The sequence below is a fragment of the Taudactylus pleione genome, unplaced genomic scaffold (genome assembly GCF_031769625.1).
Source record: "Taudactylus pleione unplaced genomic scaffold, aTauple2 ptg000046l, whole genome shotgun sequence".
Classification (NCBI taxonomy): Eukaryota; Metazoa; Chordata; class Amphibia; order Anura; family Myobatrachidae; genus Taudactylus; species Taudactylus pleione.
Window position 1 is genome coordinate 10,352,608 of NW_028284448.1, and position 20,634 is coordinate 10,373,241.

Here is a 20,634-nt window from a genome sequence, read left to right on the forward strand (position 1 = left end):
TTAGGGTCTCATCACAAGCCCCGATGGTTGCGATGGTCTTGACCATTGCGACCGTCACCCTGGTCAGTCGCTAAGCTGTGGGTGGTAACCCACAGCTTAGCTAGCGACCAGGAGGCTGCACTTCAAGATGCAAGCAGCCGCCCTCATTCAGAGTGACTGCTTGCATCTAACAACCGGGTCTGAATGAGGGCCATATTCCCTCTCCCACCAACCTAAAGAAAAGGTTAGCATAAGTAGAGGCACAGGTAGCTCCCATAGCTGTTCCCTGGCATTGTATGTAGTACTTGTCATCAAACATAAAATAATTAAAGATTAAGACACAATGTAGAAGTTTCAGAAGGAACTCATGGAATTCATTGAATTACTCCATGGCCAGAATATATTTTATGGCATTGATACCTTGTTTAGGGTCGATGCTGGTATATAGTGCTTCTACATCCAGACTCACAAGAAATTGGTTGTCCTCTAGTTCGACATCATGTAATTTCCTTAGAATGTCAGCCATGTCCTGAATGTAAGATGGTAACTCAAGTACATGTTGCCTCAAATGGATGTCCAGGAAATTGTTTGCAGTCTCTAAAAGTCCCCCTATCCCGGACACAATGGGTCTCCCCAGTGGTTCCTGCAGATTCTTATGAATCTTAGGAAGAAGATTGAAAGTTGGCATTTTGGTTTTATTAACTTTTAAGGAAGTCATATTCAGCTTTGTTGATGATGCCATCTCTGAGTCCTTTGTCGATAATCCTGGTGTAGTAGATCACAAAGTTATCTGTGGGGTTAAATATAATTCTCGTGTAGCAATTGCTGCTTTCCAGCTGTTTATGCACCTCTTTGATATATAAGTCCTTTGGCCAGATAACAATGTTCCCTCCCTTGTCAGAGGGTCTCAGGACCACATCATCCCAACTGTTAATCTCTTCTAGTGCCTTTTTCTCCCGTAAAGTCAGATTTACATTATCATGGGTTCTCCTGCATTTTTTCATGTACAGTTTGTCCAAGTCTCTGGAAACCAGGTTCATGAATACCAGGACTTCCGGGCAGATATTATCCTGTGGAAAAAGTTGGATTTCTTCCTACATATGGGTCTTTTTCCAGTTATCCTGAATGGAATTCCTGATTCAGATTCTAAATTCTCTAGAACAGATTTTTCTTTTGATGATTGTCATGCCAATTAATATCAACTCTTACTTGTTTAAAGGAACAATTCACCAAATTAATATTTCAATAGCTATTTATGATTGGTCATTAATATATGGCAAAGAGCCAAAAAATATATGTAGTCAAGCGAAAGCATGTGTCAAACCCCCGTTTTTAGTCATGCTGGGGGCGAGCCCAGGACATTGAAAATACACATTTTACGTAATCTTCCCAATATACATTTTTCACTGTTGAAGTGAAAGCCAGACCAAAATAGAAAACATTGAAATAGCCACGTTCACATAAAATACACAGAAACAAGCCAGATCCACATAAAATACATTTAAAATACACATCCACATAAAATACATATTGAAATCCAGAACCACATAAAATACATTGAGAATGCCAGTGCCCATTATGCTGTGCCCCCTGTAGTTGTGCCCCATATGCAGTGCCCTCCTGTAGTTGCCCCCAATAGTTGTGGCCATTATGCAATGCCCCTGTAGCTGTGCCCATTAAGCAATGCCCCATTAGATGTGGCCCTTATGTAATTCCCCCTGTAGCTGTGCCCATTAAGCAATTGCCCCAGTAGTTGTGGCCCTTAAGCAATTCCCCTGTAGCTGTGCCCATTATGCAATGCCCTTTGTAGTTGTGCCCCTTCTGCAATCACCCCCTGTAGCTGTGCCCATTAAGCAATGCCCCCATTAGTTGTGGCCCTTATGCAATGCCCGCTGTAGCTATGCCCATTATGCATTTGCCCCACTAGTTGTGGCCCTTAAGCAATGCCCCTGTAGCTGTGCCCATTATTCAATGCCCTCTGTAGTTGTGCCCCTTCTGCAATGACCCCTGTAGCTGTGCCCATTAAGCAATGCCCCCATGGAGCTGTGCCCATTATGAAATACCCCCCAGTAGTTGTGCCCCTTCTGCAATTCCCCCTGTAGCTGTGCCCATTAAGCAATGCCTCCAGCAGTTGTGCTCCTTCTGCATTGTCCCTTGTAGCTGTGCCCCCTAAGGAAGCGCCCCCAGTACTAGCTCCTCCCCACTAGTGCCTCCCCACCCACACCACTATGAAGAAACTTACCTTCATGCTGGTACCGCTCCATGCTGTCAGGGTTCCCGAGTCCCACCATCGCTACTGCTGCTTCTGTCACCTGCTGGATCTAACTGGATCCAGCAGACAAGCAGGCTCCTCACATCATGGGTGATGTCATGAGATCTCCCATCCACTGCATTACTGGGAACGCTGGCCTCTGAAGTGATCAGAGGCTTCTATAGTCTCTGATGGCTTCAGAGACCAGTATTCTCAGTAATAATGGGGGTCTGCTGAGCCGTGAGCCTGGGAGCTGCATTAGAAGCTCGAAAGAGCCTCATGCGGCTCGAGAGCCGTGGGTTGGCCACCCCTGCCTTAGTGCATAAATGGGTAGTACACCAAAACATTTTCCAAACAAGCAATATATTTTGGGGTTGCCCTATATTAGATTTTTCTAGACTTAGATCTGTGTCCTCAGATAGTTGAATACGTTGCAGAAAATTGGGTAACTGTAGACGTTTCAGATTTTTTACCATTTTTTCTTTGGTTTTCGGAGACACTCCATTGTCAAAAAATGCGAAAGCTACCAAGTGTTCAGAAAGAAACCAGAGCTGTCTGGTAAAAGCAATGTAAGCTTTCTTACCAATTTTTACATCAGGGTAGATTTTTAGGAGACTTAAGAGCTCAATGTCATTATATGGTGCTCTAATTCCCAATGGAGCTTCATTCCAATGCTTTCTATAATACAGACTTACAAACAAAGCCAAATACACCATGTTGCTTGCATCTCTAGGTGTTTACTGGAACTGATTTCAAAAGAGACATACTTTCAGAGCCTGTCATACTATTGGAATAATAGCATATCCATCAACATAGTCTCTATTCTGATTGGGCAGATAATATTTTACCGTGACTGGATGGACTACACATAAAGTCGATAGTCCGGCACCTCCATCCACACCCACCTGAATACATCACCTTAATTTCAACAGGATATCTTCAATTGTCTTAAAAGTTTGCCTAGATTGTGACCAAACCCTTGGTGAAACATGCATCAATACGCTTAGGGACACTTAGTTTGTGCATAAACAGAGACCCACTTTCTCACACTGATGATGAACTGACATTTTCTGAACTCAGGTACTTCATTTCACTTTGTTTTTATAGGCACACTCATTGTTTAGAAATCTCTTGGCAGATCCCTGCTCTGCCTAGCAACAGGGTTAGCCTGAGAGAGAGAAAATCAACAGAAAAAAAGCAACAGTAGAAACCTTTCTATTATTCCTTCAATACGTCCCAAATGTATGATGTACTCTCATCGGATGTTCACTGCACTTGTGTACACATCTGTCAGCAGATACAGACCATTCACTAAATATTTACCTGTCATTTCCTATTTCTCTCTTTCATTTTTAAAAATACAGTACCTATATCTGCATTTCAGATTTGGAATTGTTACCAATTTATTTTTGCAACTACCCCTATTCTGTGGATCATGTTGAATTTATTATAGGCACAACCCTATAATAATAATTGCTTTTGGGCTCAAAAGTCTATGTTATATAAATATAACCCTTTTTTCCATGTGAGGAGTTCACTATTAATCTGTGTGGCCTTAATATTTACTCAATGTTTCTTTACATATTTCTTTAGTGGACTATTGCCACACGAGCAATTTTCTACTCTACCTTGTTAGAGTAGCTTTATTTTAAATACCCTGTGTGGTTTGGTTGAGTCCCTACAGGTATGATTTAATCTATAGTATTTTATTAGCATAACAATTAAAAGTTATATTTTATGTTTCTTTCATTTCTTTACCAACCAGAGTGCCCTACTTAGCGAGTACTTTTGCTTTTTTTATATTCATGAGCTATATTTACTCACAGCTGCACCACCATTAATTAGGCATTTGGTTATATATCCATATTTGTCTTTAATATGGAAGGTTGTATTACTTCATCTTGTTGCAGATACCTAAAATAAAACCCTGTTTTCTGTGAACTTCTCCCTTCAATAATACAAAAATATGGAAGTAACTTATGAGGGGGCATGCTTCATTAGGGCAGACCTAATTTATTCTGTTCTATTATCCTATTACAAAATTGGAGTTGTGCTGGCCGTTCTGCACTGTAGAATCTAGGTGTATGAAGACACATCTGTATGAGTTGTACACACTTATTCTGAGTGCAAGATTACATCAGTTTTCAGCAACTCTGCATCTGCCCTATATACCTTAATATAGTAATGAAAGAATTAAGCTGTACAACAGGCCAGTGAAGAAGATGACTAAAGGCAAATGCTACCATTATGATGTTGAAAATCCCTAAGCTTTAAAAATCGGTCACCAATATTGGATGTAATTTGTGCTGTAAGTCCACAGTTTTTCATAGTTCTAAATTACTGTAATTGCCAGAAGGGGGAGACATTTGATTATTTAATTTTTCTGAGTTTCGTACTGACTTCTAAAACCAAAACTGATATATTGAGCAGAGGGATGCTGAGTGTTCAAGTTGCTGCTCTTGCATGTCATCACTTGTCTCTCCTGGGGGTATATTTACTAAAGTGTGGGTTTTTAGAAGTAGAGATGTTGCCCATAGCAACCAATCAGCTTCTACTTACAATTTATCTAGCACCTTCTAGAAGGTAATAGCTACAATCTGATTGGTTGCTATAAGCAACATCTCCAATTCTAAAACACCTGCACTTTAGTAAATATACCCCAAAGCATAAGTGAATACAAAACATTAAAATACCTTCAGCCCCAATGCCTATCACCTGCAGCGGAATCGGTATGTAATGCCGCCCGATGAAATGCAGACGCCAGAAGACTGAAGGCTCTACATCAGTGGTGGTTCCAGAGGTGGGGCTGCAGTGCAATCCAAAATTCAAATAGGGTAAACAGACCAACTGCCATTTCAAATGCTGCCAAACATTTGGGACTCACTGACAGTTGGTGTGGCTCCCCTATTTGAATTTTGGACTGTGCTGCAGCCCCACCCTTGGAGCCGCCACTGCTCATCATCCTGAATGGAGCTGGTAAGTACCCTAACCCATCCCTGTCCCCCCCTAACCCTCCCTTAGTGGTGCCTAACCCTAACCTCCCCCGGTGGTGCCTAACCCTAACCCCCCCTTCCCCTAGCCTAACCCTAACCCTCCCCGGGGGTTGCCTTACCCTAATCTCCCCCGGGGGTCCCTAAACCTAACCCTCTCCCACCCCATGGCTAACGCTATCCAGTCCCCGCTTAACTTCGTTCGGGATGCTGGCTGTCGGTATCTCAGCGTTGGGCTAAAGATAGGCATTGGTATTTCAACGCCTATCTTTAATCCCAAATCTGGCTTTCCACGTCAGGATTCTGGTGGCCAGCATTCTGGATGCCGGTAATTTAATCCCCCTGCAGCAATAAATGTTGAATTAACCTCACATTGAGTATCACAGACCAATAGCCAATGCTAGTCCTACATAGTATTAAAAGGTGCTGCAAATTAAAAAACACCATAAAAATTCATATGTGAACAAACCATACAAAATATAAAAAAATATACATATAATACCTAAGCAAAAAACAAGAAACAAGAGCCTATTTAGGGTTAGGCTGCAATTACAGTTAGGCTGCAAGTAAGGTTAGGCTGCAATTACGGTTAGGATTAGGCTGCAATTACGGTTAGGGTTAGGCTGCAATTACAGCTAGGCAGCAAGTAGGGTAAGGCTGCAATTATGGTTAGGGTTAGGCTGCAAGTAGGGTTAGGGTTATTCTGCAAGTAGGGTTAGGCTGCAATTACGGTTAATGGTCGGCTGCAAGTAGGGTTAGGCTGCAATGTGGTTTAGGTAGGGTTAGGTGGCAATTATGGTTTAGAGTAAGGCTGCAATTAGGGTTAGGCTGCAATTAGGGCTATGGTTCATTTTAAGATAAAATAGTACATCGGCATTCACAATGTCAACATTACTGAAATGTTGATATAATTCCAATGTCGATATGTCTTCTATTGACATTTTGTAACAGTAGACATGCTGAATGTTGACTTTCTGACATATCATGCCCAACATGTTATTGGGATTTGCATCCTAAATGATTGCACTCCTGAGGAGTACAGAGTATATACAACAGCATATTGAAAACTGCATTTTACAACATAATGGCATATATTGCAAGAGAATACTGTGTAACCTTCATAGAGCCTGACATTACACCTTCATTTCTGCTGTGATTAAAGACACAAATGGCAGATATTCTACAATTAATCTAAGCTTATTCACATGCACGCCTATGCCAAAGGTACAAAAGAAAAGTGAAAGCTTGCTCTTCGAAAGTAAGTGTGTTATTAGTTAAAGTGTATTGATAACCTGCGTGTACCTCGCTGTGACAACATTGTGATTATTGGGAAATATAGGGAAAGTGTGATAGTGCAGAAAAGTGTTTAGCAAGGTTAACACTGTGTATTTGTCTATCTGAGTATTTTGGTGCATACACACGGTCAGATAAAAAGGATGATATAAACGATAACGACATTGTTTAATAATTTATATCGTCCTTTATTTAGCACCCTCCAACGACCAAACGACCATCGATGCGCGAGCACGGATGGTCGATATCGACCATCGCCCGTGCATGCAGGCCAACCTGGTCATTATCGACCAGGTTAGCCTGTTTACTATAGGGACTCACGATCGTTGATCGCGGGTCGTTAAGTCGTTTGCAGGTTGGTGCATGTTGCTGGATGTTCGATAATGATATCTGATCGTTTTCTGATTGTCCCGTGTTTACGGGCCATTACAGTTCCCAATGCAATAGTACTGTAGTTATTGCTGTTTAGAAAAGAAGTTGCTAGAGTTTAGCTATACCAAGCCACAGGCATATTTACCACATAATTATTTCCTATAATAGTTAACAGTGTTTGTGAATGTACCAGTACTGTTGAGATTAATCTCTTTTGTGATTCATTCCAGTGTAATTATCTGTGAAATTCAGATTTGGATACCATTTACATAGTCTTCTGGTATTTATATTTTTACATAAAAATAATAGAAAAGCTTCCAACCATTACTTATCCTCCTTTGCTGAATAAATGTGCCATGATGGTTTCAACAACAAAATTTGTGTGTTTCATATTAAATAAGGTCACACTTTTCTACTCTCCCGAAAGTTGCAGGAGGCTCACGATTTTTTGAGTAGCACCCCAAGAAGAGTAGGTGGATTTCCTGCATCCTGCCCACTTCTTGTGGGAATCAGCTGGTCCGTATGGAGGGGCAGGGCTAAAATGATGTGAACTGTGCCATTTAGCATTGCTCCCTCATCGCAGATCGGCAAATCGTGGCATTTTGCCATGACAGGGATGGAGCCCCCAAAGCTGTCAACTGCATCTCTTTTCTGGGCTTCTCCCAGAGAGGAGTTAACCAAAGTCAGCAGTTATGAATAAGGTTGGGTTGTAACTTTCAAGATTCAGGTGGAGGCACTGTCAGAAGTTAGAAGGCGAGAGACAGACTGAATACATGTATCACCAATACTCCTTGACCTAGCTAGGGACTAGGAGGAAAATGGACAAGAGAAGCAGAAGAGACAAGATATACCACTGCATGTTTAAGATAATCAAATAAGGGGCAGGGGTGAAGATTGATAATGAGGTGGAGAAGGGGAAGGGCCATAAATAGAGAAGAGATGGGGGTATAGAATTAAGCTGGGCATAAACGGCCAGACCAACAGACATTTTATCTGGCAGCCTGCCAGCTGCAGATGTCTGCGGCATACACTGTGAGATTACTAACAGTGTATGAGCCCGACATTTGCGCTCTGACCCCGAGGTAGGAGACATTCCATGGGAAGGAACACAGGAAATGTCTGTCTATCGGCCGCGGCTGGGCATACACTGCCCGATGCGGCCGACAGTTTACTGGTAAATATCGCATCGGACGGGCATGCTGGCAATATTTAACCCTCGGTCGCCTCCCCCCACACGCTACAATTATCGGGGCGAGCTGCGGATATCGGGCACATCGCCCCGATAATTGTAGCGTGTATGGCCAGCTTTAGGATGTGTGTTGTAGGAAGATTTTGTAGGGGCATGGTGTGCAGGCATGTGAATATAATATGTAGAGTGGGATGAAGAGGAATGTGGAATATGTTTAAGTAAAATAATATGGAATAGCATTTGATCCAATTATAAATGAAATGTCCACAAAAATATTTGAAGTACAAAAGGAAAGGTATTTTATTTAAAACATATGCAATTACATACATATTCATATTGTAGCGATTCTCATCCAGAAATGCTTGTTTAAAGGGATAATATCATGCAGCATGAAGACAGGGCCTGATTCAGAGCCGGACGCTATTTGCGCTCGCTCGTTCAGAAAAAGGGGCCGGATATTTAAATAGAGCGTTCGCTCTTTGCGGTCTGTTGACACCTCTATGTCTGAACGAGCGAACGAAACATGCGCTCGCTATTTTGTAAAAAACGCCCCCTGGCCACTCGCATCCTACGTCATCTCCGCTATTTATTAGATTAATCGAGTACATCGAAAGGCATATGAACTGCTCGCAGTGCTTGTGGTAGGATTTTCCTACCGCAATCATGCGAACAGTTCAGGCTAAAAGACAACCAAGTGACGTGGCCGATGACGCTGCTTTGTTAATTATGCACACCCTTAAAAAGCCCGTTTTGACCGTTTGGCACGTCTGTGTTCGGATCACCACTCCCCGTTTTCAAGCACCTTCCCCTGTTACCACCCACCAACGCCTCATTCTGTCACTCAAATTAGCAGGCATTCGCTATTTTGCGAGCACACAATTTCCGACCGCAATGACTGGTTCGCGCATGCGTATTACAACCCATACGCATGCGCAGTTGTGCGAACATCGCTCGGAGCGAACGAGCGGCCGCTTACGAGCGGCTCTGATTCAGGCCCACAGTTCTAAGGCAATGCAGAACTGATCAGGAAATACATCTGCATTTTTTTCATATGGATTCTTCATCTCTAAAGGCCCCCATACATCAGAGATTGATTGCAGCAATCGTGCAATTTGCAGTCGATTGTGTATAAAAATCTATCCCTTTTTCATTCGATTGCAGATTGCAGAATTGCCAGAATCGATTGAAAAAGGGAAAGAATTTTATACACAATCGATTGCAAATTGCACAATTACTGCAATCAATCGCTGATGTATGGGGGCCTTCATCAGCTTTTCAGACTAAATCTATGCACCTAACACAGCAGTTAATGGTCGTAAGGCAGAGTTTCCCAAACGCCATCCTCAAGTCATCCCAATAGCTCAGGTGTTAGAGATATCCATGTTTGAGTACAGGTGGGTAAAACCAGAGCCGGATTTAGACCTCATGGGGCCCTAGGCAAGATACCAGTTTGGGGCCCCCTCCCCCAAACAATCCATTTTTTTTAATATAACAAGTTATTCCACAGAAGACAAGTAGAGAAATACCAAGTAATCAATATATATTGTCCACCTCAGGAAAAAAAAATACACACATTGGCCCTCATTCAGAGCCGCTCGTAAGCGGCAGTACACTCGTAGCATTCCGATGTTGTGAAACCACGCATGCGCCGGTGTTACACTGCGCATGTGCGTACGGCTGATTGCGATCTTATTTTTAGTCGTTCGTCGAATAACGAACAGGAAGTGACATGTCAAATGTGATTGACAGAACAGGCCGTTTTTGGGCGGTGACGGGGGTGGAGATGGGAAAACGCAGGCGTGTCGAGGCATTTTTTGGGCGTACATAAATTATCTCATGCGAACGGCAAATGTGATCGGAACAAGTCATACGTCACTGTCTGATCCACTTTCCATTCAAACTGCTCGCACAGCTTGTGGTCTGGTATACTCTACCACAATGTCCTCCTTCCCGTGCCTCTTCGATGTTTCATCGATTTATCATTTCTTGCCAGAAAAACAATCAACTTAGAATTGAAAATAAGCTTGTAATGTGTTTAGCAACTAGTTTTTTTTTTGTAACACAAAACCGTACGCAGGTGAAATACTCAGCTGCTAATTTCTGGATTAGACAATCAATTAGCGTACCAATTTTTATTTTCTTTTTTTGGGGGGGGATTTTTAATTTTGGTTTTGTGTTATTGCAACAATATTGTCATCATGTTTGTGTTTTAGCAACATTTTTAATGGTCCCGGAAAATTCGCATCCATTTTGTTTTGGCAAAGTGTTCCTTTAAACTCCTAAATGGTTTTTAACCCTTTGGAATCTGAATTAAAATTAATGTTTTTTTGTTTTTTTGGGGGGGCCGGGATTACCTAAAAACCATTTTTAGAATAATGTCACAATACAATGGAGCAGATTTTGAAATGTTTTTATTTTTTACACACATTTTTAGTTTTTCATGTGCATTTGCCATTTTTCAGTTCTGGCTAACGTCAAAAATTATGAAAGAAAAAATACAAACACAACAATAGTGGCATTTGCCCAAAAGAAAATAACACACATTAAAAACAATTCACAAGAAAGGAGAGGGAAGTTTTGGCCCTTAAGGAATATGGGGCAAGCACAGAAGGATTGTGGGAAAATTAGCCAGTGCTGTCATCGCTTTTTGCCCCGTTTGGCTGGGGTAGGGTCGGAGCCTGACCGGGTCCGGGATGTCCTTTGGCTGGCCTATCCAGAGGCAGATGTTGGGGCCTCTGGACTAGGCAGAGGGCTAGGCACATTTGGAGGAATGGCTGTTGTTGTGCCAGAGGTGGAGGATCCTGATGTTCCGGCAGGAAGGGAGGGCGGCTCCACCATGTGCTGGCGAACGAGCTGCTCCAGGGCATTGGCAATTCGGATGTTGGCCCTGGTATTTTCGGCCAGGGCCTGACCAATGGTCATGTTGGCTGCAGCATTTCGCTCCATGGCCTCCGCCACCCATAGCAGACTGGCGTCCATCCTCAGGAGAATCTCCGTGTGGTGATCCGATTTAAAATTGAGATCCGTGAGAAGGGCCACTGCCTGCAAGGGGGATTGCCCTGGACTGGCTTCTGCAGGGTCCCCAGCCGGATCTACTGCTTCCTCCCCTGCAGAGCCAGCAGAAATTCTGCGGCCACATTTCAGTAACATAACAACATTTACCTGGGACAACATGAGGAGCCGCAAAGTCTGGCATGTCCGTATCCATGTTGGACATGCCAAACACCTCCTCATACTGCACACACCCCTGTGCCAGCTCTTCCAAGTCATTAAGCTCCAATGACAATGACATTAAGCCCTTGCATGCCTAGCCCTCTCTGCCAGTTTTTGTTTCAGCCGATATTTAAAATCGGTCCATCTGTGGGTGAAAAAGTTGGCATTATTCCTGCAGTATTTGGCCCTGTAACCACTTTTTATTAAAATGTAGTTTTTACGTACCGGCGTTTGACATCCCGGGGTAGACGTTCAAACTCACCCACCCTATTGACAGCACTGGCTATCTCCTCCCACATTTTCCACTTCTGGCTTGCACCCATATTCCAATCTGCCTGTGGCAGGGTGTCTACACACATTTGTACCAAAACCTCCATCTCCTTTCTTGTGAATTGTGGCTGCCTTTTTTTTTGGTTTCTTTTGTTGGCCTACTCGACCCAGCAGCCTCTTCCATGGCATCCTCAGCACCTTTTTTCAAAAACATTGTTTAAATTTAGATGTCAAACTTTCTCTAAATTCGGGTTCTAAATAATCCTTTAATCCAAAAGAGACAAATACTTACCGGGCGCCTCTTGGCCATTGTTTTGCTGGTCTGTAGCCATTTTGAGCACAACAACTTGAACTACAGCAGACCGTTTGTGAATTTCCGTGACGTATTTATACATGCGTCCTTATTATTCGTCTGCATCATTGATTGTGCGCTCCTATGATCCGTCCTTAATTTGAGCGGGAAAATAAACACTATGGCTTTTGGCTACTCGAGTCGAGGTGGCGGGTGATGATTGTTGGAGGTTTCGTTTGTAGGAGTGGATTGTTGGCGGGATTAGTGGATTAAGGCGGATTGTTGGAGTTGGTTGGAGTTGGTTCTTGTTTGTTTTTTTGGATTTTCCATTCGCTTTTTTTTTGGGCGGTTATTTTCTTTGTTGGTTATTTTTTGAGTAAGTATTTTTTACAACTCCTTGACTAAAAAAGGGATCTACAAACCAAATGTTCTTATTTTTTTTTATTTTTTTTACAGTTATTTTGGCTGGGCCCCATTGAAGTTTTTGGACTGTGACTTATTTGTCGATTTTAGGTAAGTTTTTATTTTTTCATGATTTTCCAATTTTGATGTGTTGGTCTTTGCATATGTTTTGGCCAGTAATGTTTATTTTAAATTTTTTCAATCATGTATTAACACTAAATATAGCATACTGTTTCGCGAAATATATTTCCTTTGTTTTTCACAAAAAAGCGAACTATTTAGCGCACTAATGTTTCCTTATTCCCCATGTAAAAATGCGAACTCTTTAGCGCACTAATGTTTCCTTATTCCCCATGTAAAAATGCAAACTATTTAGCGCACTAATGTTTCCTTATTCCCCATGTAAAAATGCAAACTATTTAGCGCACTAATGTTTCCTTATTCCCCATGTAAAAATGCAAACTATTTAGCGCACTAATGTTTCCTTATTCCCCATGTAAAAATGCAAACTATTTAGCGCACTAATGTGTTTTTGAGTTTAAATTTGGGCATTCTTGTTTGTCCACTCAATGTAGGGTGCATTTTCCAAATAATGTGTGCTCCCCCCTATCTTTTAACGCATTTGCCAAATTTTTAAGATTCCAATCTGTCCCCCAAAAATTCTAACATGAATTTCTAATTTGGAAATGTAGGTTGTTGCACTCATGACAATATCCCGGCATGTAAGCATCTTTGGATTTTGCGGCAAATATAAGTATATTTTTGATTTTACATTTTCATCAAACATTAACTACCTGGCTTACCATTTCAGGTTGATGTTGGTCGTATTATTTTGGCCATGCTTCCGGAACCCGACCAACCTCAACCTCGTCCCAGGTGTAGGCATCGTAGGCGTGCAAGGCCCCAGATATATAGAACACATGTCACCCTTTTTGGAATGCCCGATGATGAGGTTTTAAGACGATACCGTCTTCCTCCACAAATCATCATAGACACTCTCTCATTAATAGAGAGTGATCTGGAGCGGCAAATTGTCAGTCCTACAGCAATACCACCACTTACGCAATTAATGGCGGTGTTACATTTCTGTGCCTCAGGATCCTTTCAAACCACGGTGGGAATAGTGGCCGGAATCTCCCAATCCTCCTTTTCAAGGATCCTGAGGGCAGTGATGGAGGCCCTTTTCAAGCACCTCCATCATTTTATTAAAATGCCATTGGATATGGGTTCCCTTAGTGTGGTGAAGGCCAATTTTTACCAAATAGCTGGCTTCCCACACATCATAGGGGTTGTGGATGGTACTCACATACCACTTCAGCCTCCAACATGGCTGGAGGCAATTTTTAGGAACCGCAAGCACTATCACTCACTGAATGTAATGGTGGTATGTGATGCCTCCCTCCAGATCCTGTCCCTGAATGCCAAATTACCCGGGAGTGCACATGACTCATTCGTCATCCAGCAATCAGGGATTTGGCATAAATTAGACAACCTACAAGCTGGTGATGCGTGGCTTCTGGGTAAGTGGAGACCTTTAGTTGAAACCAATGCAAAGCTTGATACACAGTGATCCTGACTGTTGTATTTGTTTTTTCACAGGAGACAGTGGCTACCCTTGCACGCCCTGGCTGCTCACTCCTTATTTGGCTCCCACACCAGGGCCACAAAGTGAGTATAATTCTGCACTTACAGCCACCAGGCAGGTGGTGGAGCGCTGTATCGGCCTTTTAAAAGGCCGATTCAGATGCCTCCACCGCTCTGGTGGCGAACTCATGTATTTGCTGGCTACGGTTTTTCGAAAATTGTGGTCCTGTGTGGGATATTTCACAACATCGCGTGGTGTCCCAATGCAGCCAGAGGATGCCTTGCCTGAGGATGGCCCCCCGATGTTGGTCGGAGGTCAGTATGTGGGGGGGCCATACGCGATGATGTGGCGGCCAGATTTTTCAGGTAATTATTGTCAAAAATGTACTTAATTGACACAATGTCGACATGTACCATTGTAATGTTCCTTTTTGAAATTATTAATTTTTTTTTTAACTTTTCTTGTCTTCCTTTACACACCTCGACAAAACGATGCCTACTACCTGCTCCACTAAATTGTGTACATGTGGCCACATTGGATCTAACTTTGGAATCAATTATTTTATCGCCTCATTTGTGGCTTTATGTTGGCCTGCTACTTATTTCATCAGTTCTGGATTGTTTCTTTTGTTTGCTTTTGGTGTTGGTTGTTTTTTGGAGTGTTTTTTCACTGTGTGAATTGCTTGTCACAATTCACTTTCTGTATGTGTTTGGTGTGTATTAAATTTTTGTTTGACGTTGAAAAGACTGTTTTTTTCTAAATTCGAATCACGTGTAACCTGGCACAAAAAAGGCCAACTTTCGTAATGCCTAATCCTGTAATGTGTGAAATGTTTAAGTCTTTGAGCATGCTTTGTGGCTTAACAAAAACATCAAAGGTATTATGTTGATTCAGTAGGTTTGCCAAACTAGGCCTAAGCTGCTTTTTAAAAAAAATGTACATTTCCCACCCAATGAAAAACAAGAAAATGTTCGAATTTGTAATAACCTATTGGTATGGTGAGGTGTTTAATGTGGCAGCTTAAATACTTACTAGCGCTTTGTACAATATAATTTACCTTACTTTAAAGAACATGATCAAATAGTGGACTTATGGAAGGTTAAACAATGTAATTGTTTCAGACAATGAATGAGACTCGTTAAAATACAAAGAAATTTTAATTGCCAAACAATAATTTGAAAAAAACAAACCAGGAAAATAAAAAATCATCGCCGAAGGGCCGCCGCCATGTGGTCAAGGACCACTAACATCGAAATCATGTGGCCACGCAAGGCGGCCAAACCTTCCTGCATACAATGCATCCGCCTCTGGTCCTCTGTTGGAAAAAAAAAAGAGAAAAAAACAAAAATCTTACATTATAAGTTTAAAAAACCAATTCCTAAAAAAAAAATAGTGTAAACAAAGATCCAGTTGTGATGAAAAAAACAAAGTACTGGCAAATGCAAAGACGGCAGAAATACTAAATTACAAATGAACACACAAAAAGGCGCCCACAAAAAATAAGAAGTACCCTTGTTAGGGTAAACAATAACTACCCAAGTATGAGTGTTTGGACATGTGTGATATGTATCATTGGTAAAAATCCAATACACTGTCTATCAAAATAAAAATGTCAACAATACAAATTTTCAAATCTATAAAAGGGAAACCTACCGGTCATAGGGATTTTGGGGTTTGTAGTCCCTCCATCCTCCTCTTCCTCGGAGGTGGTACAGTGCTGTAGGCTCCACGGAGGGGAGATCTGGGAGCTGCTTGATGGCGATGAAAAGCGCCGGGGGGGGAGGGGAGGGTGAAGAAAGGAGAAGGGAGGGTGGAGTGGAGGGTGAAGAAAAGAGAGGGGGGGTAGTGGAGGGTGAAATTTGTTGTGAGCTCAAATTTCCAGAGGGAGGGGCCTCAGGTAGTGGCCGGTCAGGGGTGGAGGGAGAATTGGGGGAAAGTTGGGGAGTTGCTGCTGGGCTTTGCATCGGACTGAGGGGCCGAGCCCGGCGTCTGTGCCTGCGGCGTGGGCGGATTCTGCGTTCAGCCCCTAAATGAGTTGAGAAAAATGTTTAGTCTTTTTTGGGGTGGGGGGGTTTGGCCCCAAATTAACAACTACACAAATGTTCTAACATTTAAAATATTGAAAACATGCACATGCAGGCCTGTCCAAAAACTACCAACAGGGCTATACTGAAAACATGCACACGCAGGCCTGTCCAAAAAATACCAACAGGGCTGTACTGAAAACATGCACACGCAGGCCTGTCCAAAAACTACCAACAGGGCTATAGTGAAAACATGCACACGCAGATAGGGCCAAAAAATACCAACAGGGCTATAGTGAAAACATGCACACGCAGATAGGGCCACAAAAAAAGAAAGGAAAATAAACAAACAAATACTTACATTCAGCTATCCGCTGCCGAAAACAGGCAGATCCGACCACTTGCGCTCTAGCTGCCCGATCTGTTGGCGTGAGGCGAAGGAGCGCAGGCGGCGAACCTCCGCATAGGCGGATCGCTTCTGGTGGTTGCTGATGGGGGGAGGCTGGCTGGTGATCCGCCGGTCCATCACCTCCGTTAGGACCAAAAGCTCCCGCCTGGTAAACGCGGAGGCTCTCATGATGGCAATGGTTTTTTTTACAACAAACAGTTTTAATAAAGGCCAGAGAAAAAATTTGATTGGCTAATGTAGTTGATAAATTAACAAGAACCATTCTATTGGTTATTGTATGAGTCATGTGTCCTCCAGCCTAAAAAATATAATGTGAGTTATGATAGGCTTGATGCAGTGACATTCGTAAGGTAATTTAAATAAAGAAATGAAAAAACTAAAATATGCCTATCACAAACACATGAAAACAATAGGATCATTGGTTCAAACATGTATTTTTTATAAAGTTAAACATTGTTGAAACCGTACGTATTCTGTGGGAAAAAAGACACACGGACAAGAATAAAGTTTATTGAAAATGAAAAAAAAAATGGATTGCAAACATGTGAAGAGCAATTAAGCTAATTAATATATTGATTGGCATGAAACGATTAAAGTATGTATGCAGAATGAACGAGCAGGTAATCGAAATCTGACAGGCCCACTTCCGGTTTGGACTTGTGCGAGCGTTCTCTGCAACCAAATTTGGAGATGGACGGTCGCAATTTTGCCCGTTCGTTAGCTAGAGGAGGGGTTCGGAGACTTTGGGGCGGAAGATTAGCTACGAGCGAACTTATGAGCGAGCGCTTGAATTTACATTTTCTCGCTCGTTTGTCGAACGAGCGATCAGCCACTTGCGTACGGCTCTGAATCAGGCCCATTGTCCTCTACATGAAAAAAATATATATACACAATGGCCCTGATTCAGAGCCGCTGGCAAAAAGCGAGCGCTCGCTCTGAATCAGGGCGACTGCTTTTTTTTTTAAAACCGGCCTCCTGGCCGCTCGCTAAGCTGTGGTGACCACCCACAGCTTTTGCGAGTGGCCAGGTGATGGTCGCAACCATCGGGCTTGCGACGAGACCCTTGTGGTAGGGTCTCATCTGCCGCAAGCCCCAATGAGCTTCCGGCTCTAATAGAGCCGGGGAACTCACTACTGACATCACTGGTGATGTCAGTAGGGCTGCCCTCAAACAGCAGGCGTTCCTTCGGGAACGCCTCTGTTTGGCCAGCAACCCCCCCCACCCGCCTACAAAATGGTGCAAGCTGTCGATCAATAGCTTACCCTGTTTTGTTGCGAGCCCTGGAGTGAGTGAATTCTTGCTCGTTCCGGGGCTCGCGCATGGGCAGACTGCCCTGCCATCGACCCGCTTGTGAGCGCTATGCGCTTGCGAGCGGGTCTGAATCAGGCCCAATGTCCGCTACAGAAAAAAAATGTGCACAATATCTGCTACAGAAAAAAAATACAGACTGTGGGCCTGATTCAGACCCGCTCGTGAGCGCTGAGCGCTCGCAAGCGGGTCGATGTTGGCCCAGTGCGCATACGCACAATGGAGCCAGCTCCGTCGTGCGCATGCGCGAGACCCGGATAGCGACGGGTAAGCCGTTGCTCCAGGTCTTGTGCCAAAGGGGGTGTGCTGTTGATGGTGAGTGACAGCACTCCCCTTTTGGTGGGCGTGCCGGGGGCGTGGCTGCCCAGATGGAGGCGTTCCCATGGGAACGCCTACCGTCTGGGGCCAGCCCCACTGACACCCACAGCTATAGCGAGCGGCCAGGAAGATGGTCGCGATGGTCAAGACCATCGTGACCATCGGGCTTGCGACGAGACCCCTGTGGTAGGGTCTCGTTGCCACAAGCCCTGGAGTGCTTCCGGCTCTATCAGAGCCGAGAGCACTCCCACTGACATCACTTGTGATGTCAGTGGGGCTGGCCCCAGACGGTAGGCGTTCCCATGGGAACGCCTCTGTCTGGGCAGCCACGCCCCTGGCTGCCCACCAAAGGGGGCGTGCTGTCAGTCACCAACGACAGCACGCCCCCTTTGGTATGAGACCCAGAGCGACGGCTTGCCCGTTGCTATCCGGGTTTCGCGCATGTGCACGATGGAGCCGGCTCCATCGTGCACATGCGCACTGGGCCAACATCGACCCGCTTGTGAGTGCTCAGCGCTCACGAGCGGGTCTGAATCAGGCCCTATGACCGACACAGGAAAAAAATATACACACTATGTCCGTCACAGGAAAAAAATATACACACTACGTGTCCTCACCTCACACAGCTGCAGGGAAAGTTTCAGGAGGACCTCGATAATGACCCATAGGACCAGTGATCCAGTCCCTCACTTGCCTTTAGCTTGTTGTAGCACCGGTATGCAGCAGCAGCAGTAACCTCAGTTATTACTAGTCAGTGGCTACACTGGCTGTGTTTGCAATGTGTGCATGGGTGGGCCCAGGGCCGGCAAAAGAAATCTTGGTGCCTGACACACTGATGTCTCTGGGGGCCCCCGCTTGAAACTCCCCCTGCCAGCACCCTCAACCTAAAATCTTTGAACCCCCACATTTAATGACAGACGTTATTCAATCACTTGCTAATTTTCATGCATGGTTATCCCGTTAATAATGAGTGTGAACACATAGTGCCCACAGTTATGGAATTATCCCATGTGGCAAAGTCCAGAGGGACTTAAAGGGACGTATTCAATTAGGCTGTGAAAAGCCGTTATCAGTGATACTTTATCGCCGATGACGTAATTTTCACAGGTTTCACTTATCCCCCTATTCAATTTTTACGACTTTCCGCCAGCTCGAAAAGTCAATGCTTCAGACCCATGAATATGAATAGGTGGCGAATAGTGCACAATTGGGGTTTTGGGGTACAAACTTCCAAAAACCACCCTGCACCCCTTGGACAGTCCTCCACAGGTAATCTGTGTAAAAAAAAATTAAAAATTCCACAGGACACCCCAAAAACAGTACTTTTGTTTTGGGGGTGAAAAAAAAGGTAGGGGACAAACTTTAAAACTAGCAAAATAGACTGAGGAGGGTTCCCCAAGTATGCCCCAGGTGTTTTTGGATTGCAGGTGCTTGCGGCAGGTGGATTTTTCACATTAGCAACTTTAAAATATTCTAGCACCCATTTTCATGTACCCCAAATTTGATAGGACTAGTTATTTTTCCATAAAAAAGTTGCTAAATGCTATTCTTCACCACTTTTTCAATGAAGCAAACAAAAGCAGCTATTGAGACCATTTAAAGACCCCAAATACCTTTAGCAGGCCTATTCGGGAGTACCCATAGTGATCCCCCATGTCGGAACATCTTTTGGGTGGTGTCAGGCTGATTTCCCCATAAATTAATAGGACTTTTTGCTGATTTCGTTTTTGCAGGGTCCCGTTTTCGACGATTTGGAATTGAACACGGGGATATGCGGGGACAAACGCGATGCTTTTTCGTTCCTGACACCAGTGATGACGGCGAAAAGTCCGGCAACTGACTTTTCGCTCCAAATTGAATACGGCCCTAAGTGCAACTTCTAAAGCTTATCGCACAGTTTAGCTCCAGTGATTGAATACCTCATGGCAGAGATGCACATGCAGCACGTCCCATGGCTAATTGAATGTGCCCCCACATTTACATATCCCTTTGATCTGTATCACTGTATTTTAGGAAGTAGCCTGCTCCGCCTAATAGATAACTGGCCTAGGCCCTATACAAAAGTCTACACCCACATCTCACAAATTGATCAAGTATTACACACACATATATATATATATATATATATATAAATATATATAGTAGAATAAGCCTGGCACTCAGGACGATGAACATAAAGGAGCGGGTGCCATCCTAAGAAAATGTATACATATGATCCTTCTGGCAAGGATGTACTCCTAGCACAATGACAAAGGAAGGCGGCACTCCAACGAATAGATCAAATCAATGTGTATTAATAATGCGTCAACATAATAATATTCATTTGTCAACGTTTCAAGGCAATAAGCCTTTCATCAGGACATGTATATGTCCTATACACGTCCTGATGAAAAGGCTTATTGCCTTGAAACGTTGACAAATGGATATTATTATGTTGACGCATTATTAATACACATTGATTTGATCTATTCGTTGGAGTGCGCCTTCCTTTGTCATTGTGCTAGGAGTACATCCTTGCCAGAAGGATCATATGTATATATATATATATATATATATATATATATATATACACACACAGACAAATATACAGATATATTGTTTATACTGTTTATAAATATACAGTATACATATACACACATATATATATATATATATATATATATATATATATATATATATATATATAGGGGTGTGCACCGGACACTTTTCGTGTTTTGTGTTTTGGTTTTGGATCTGGAT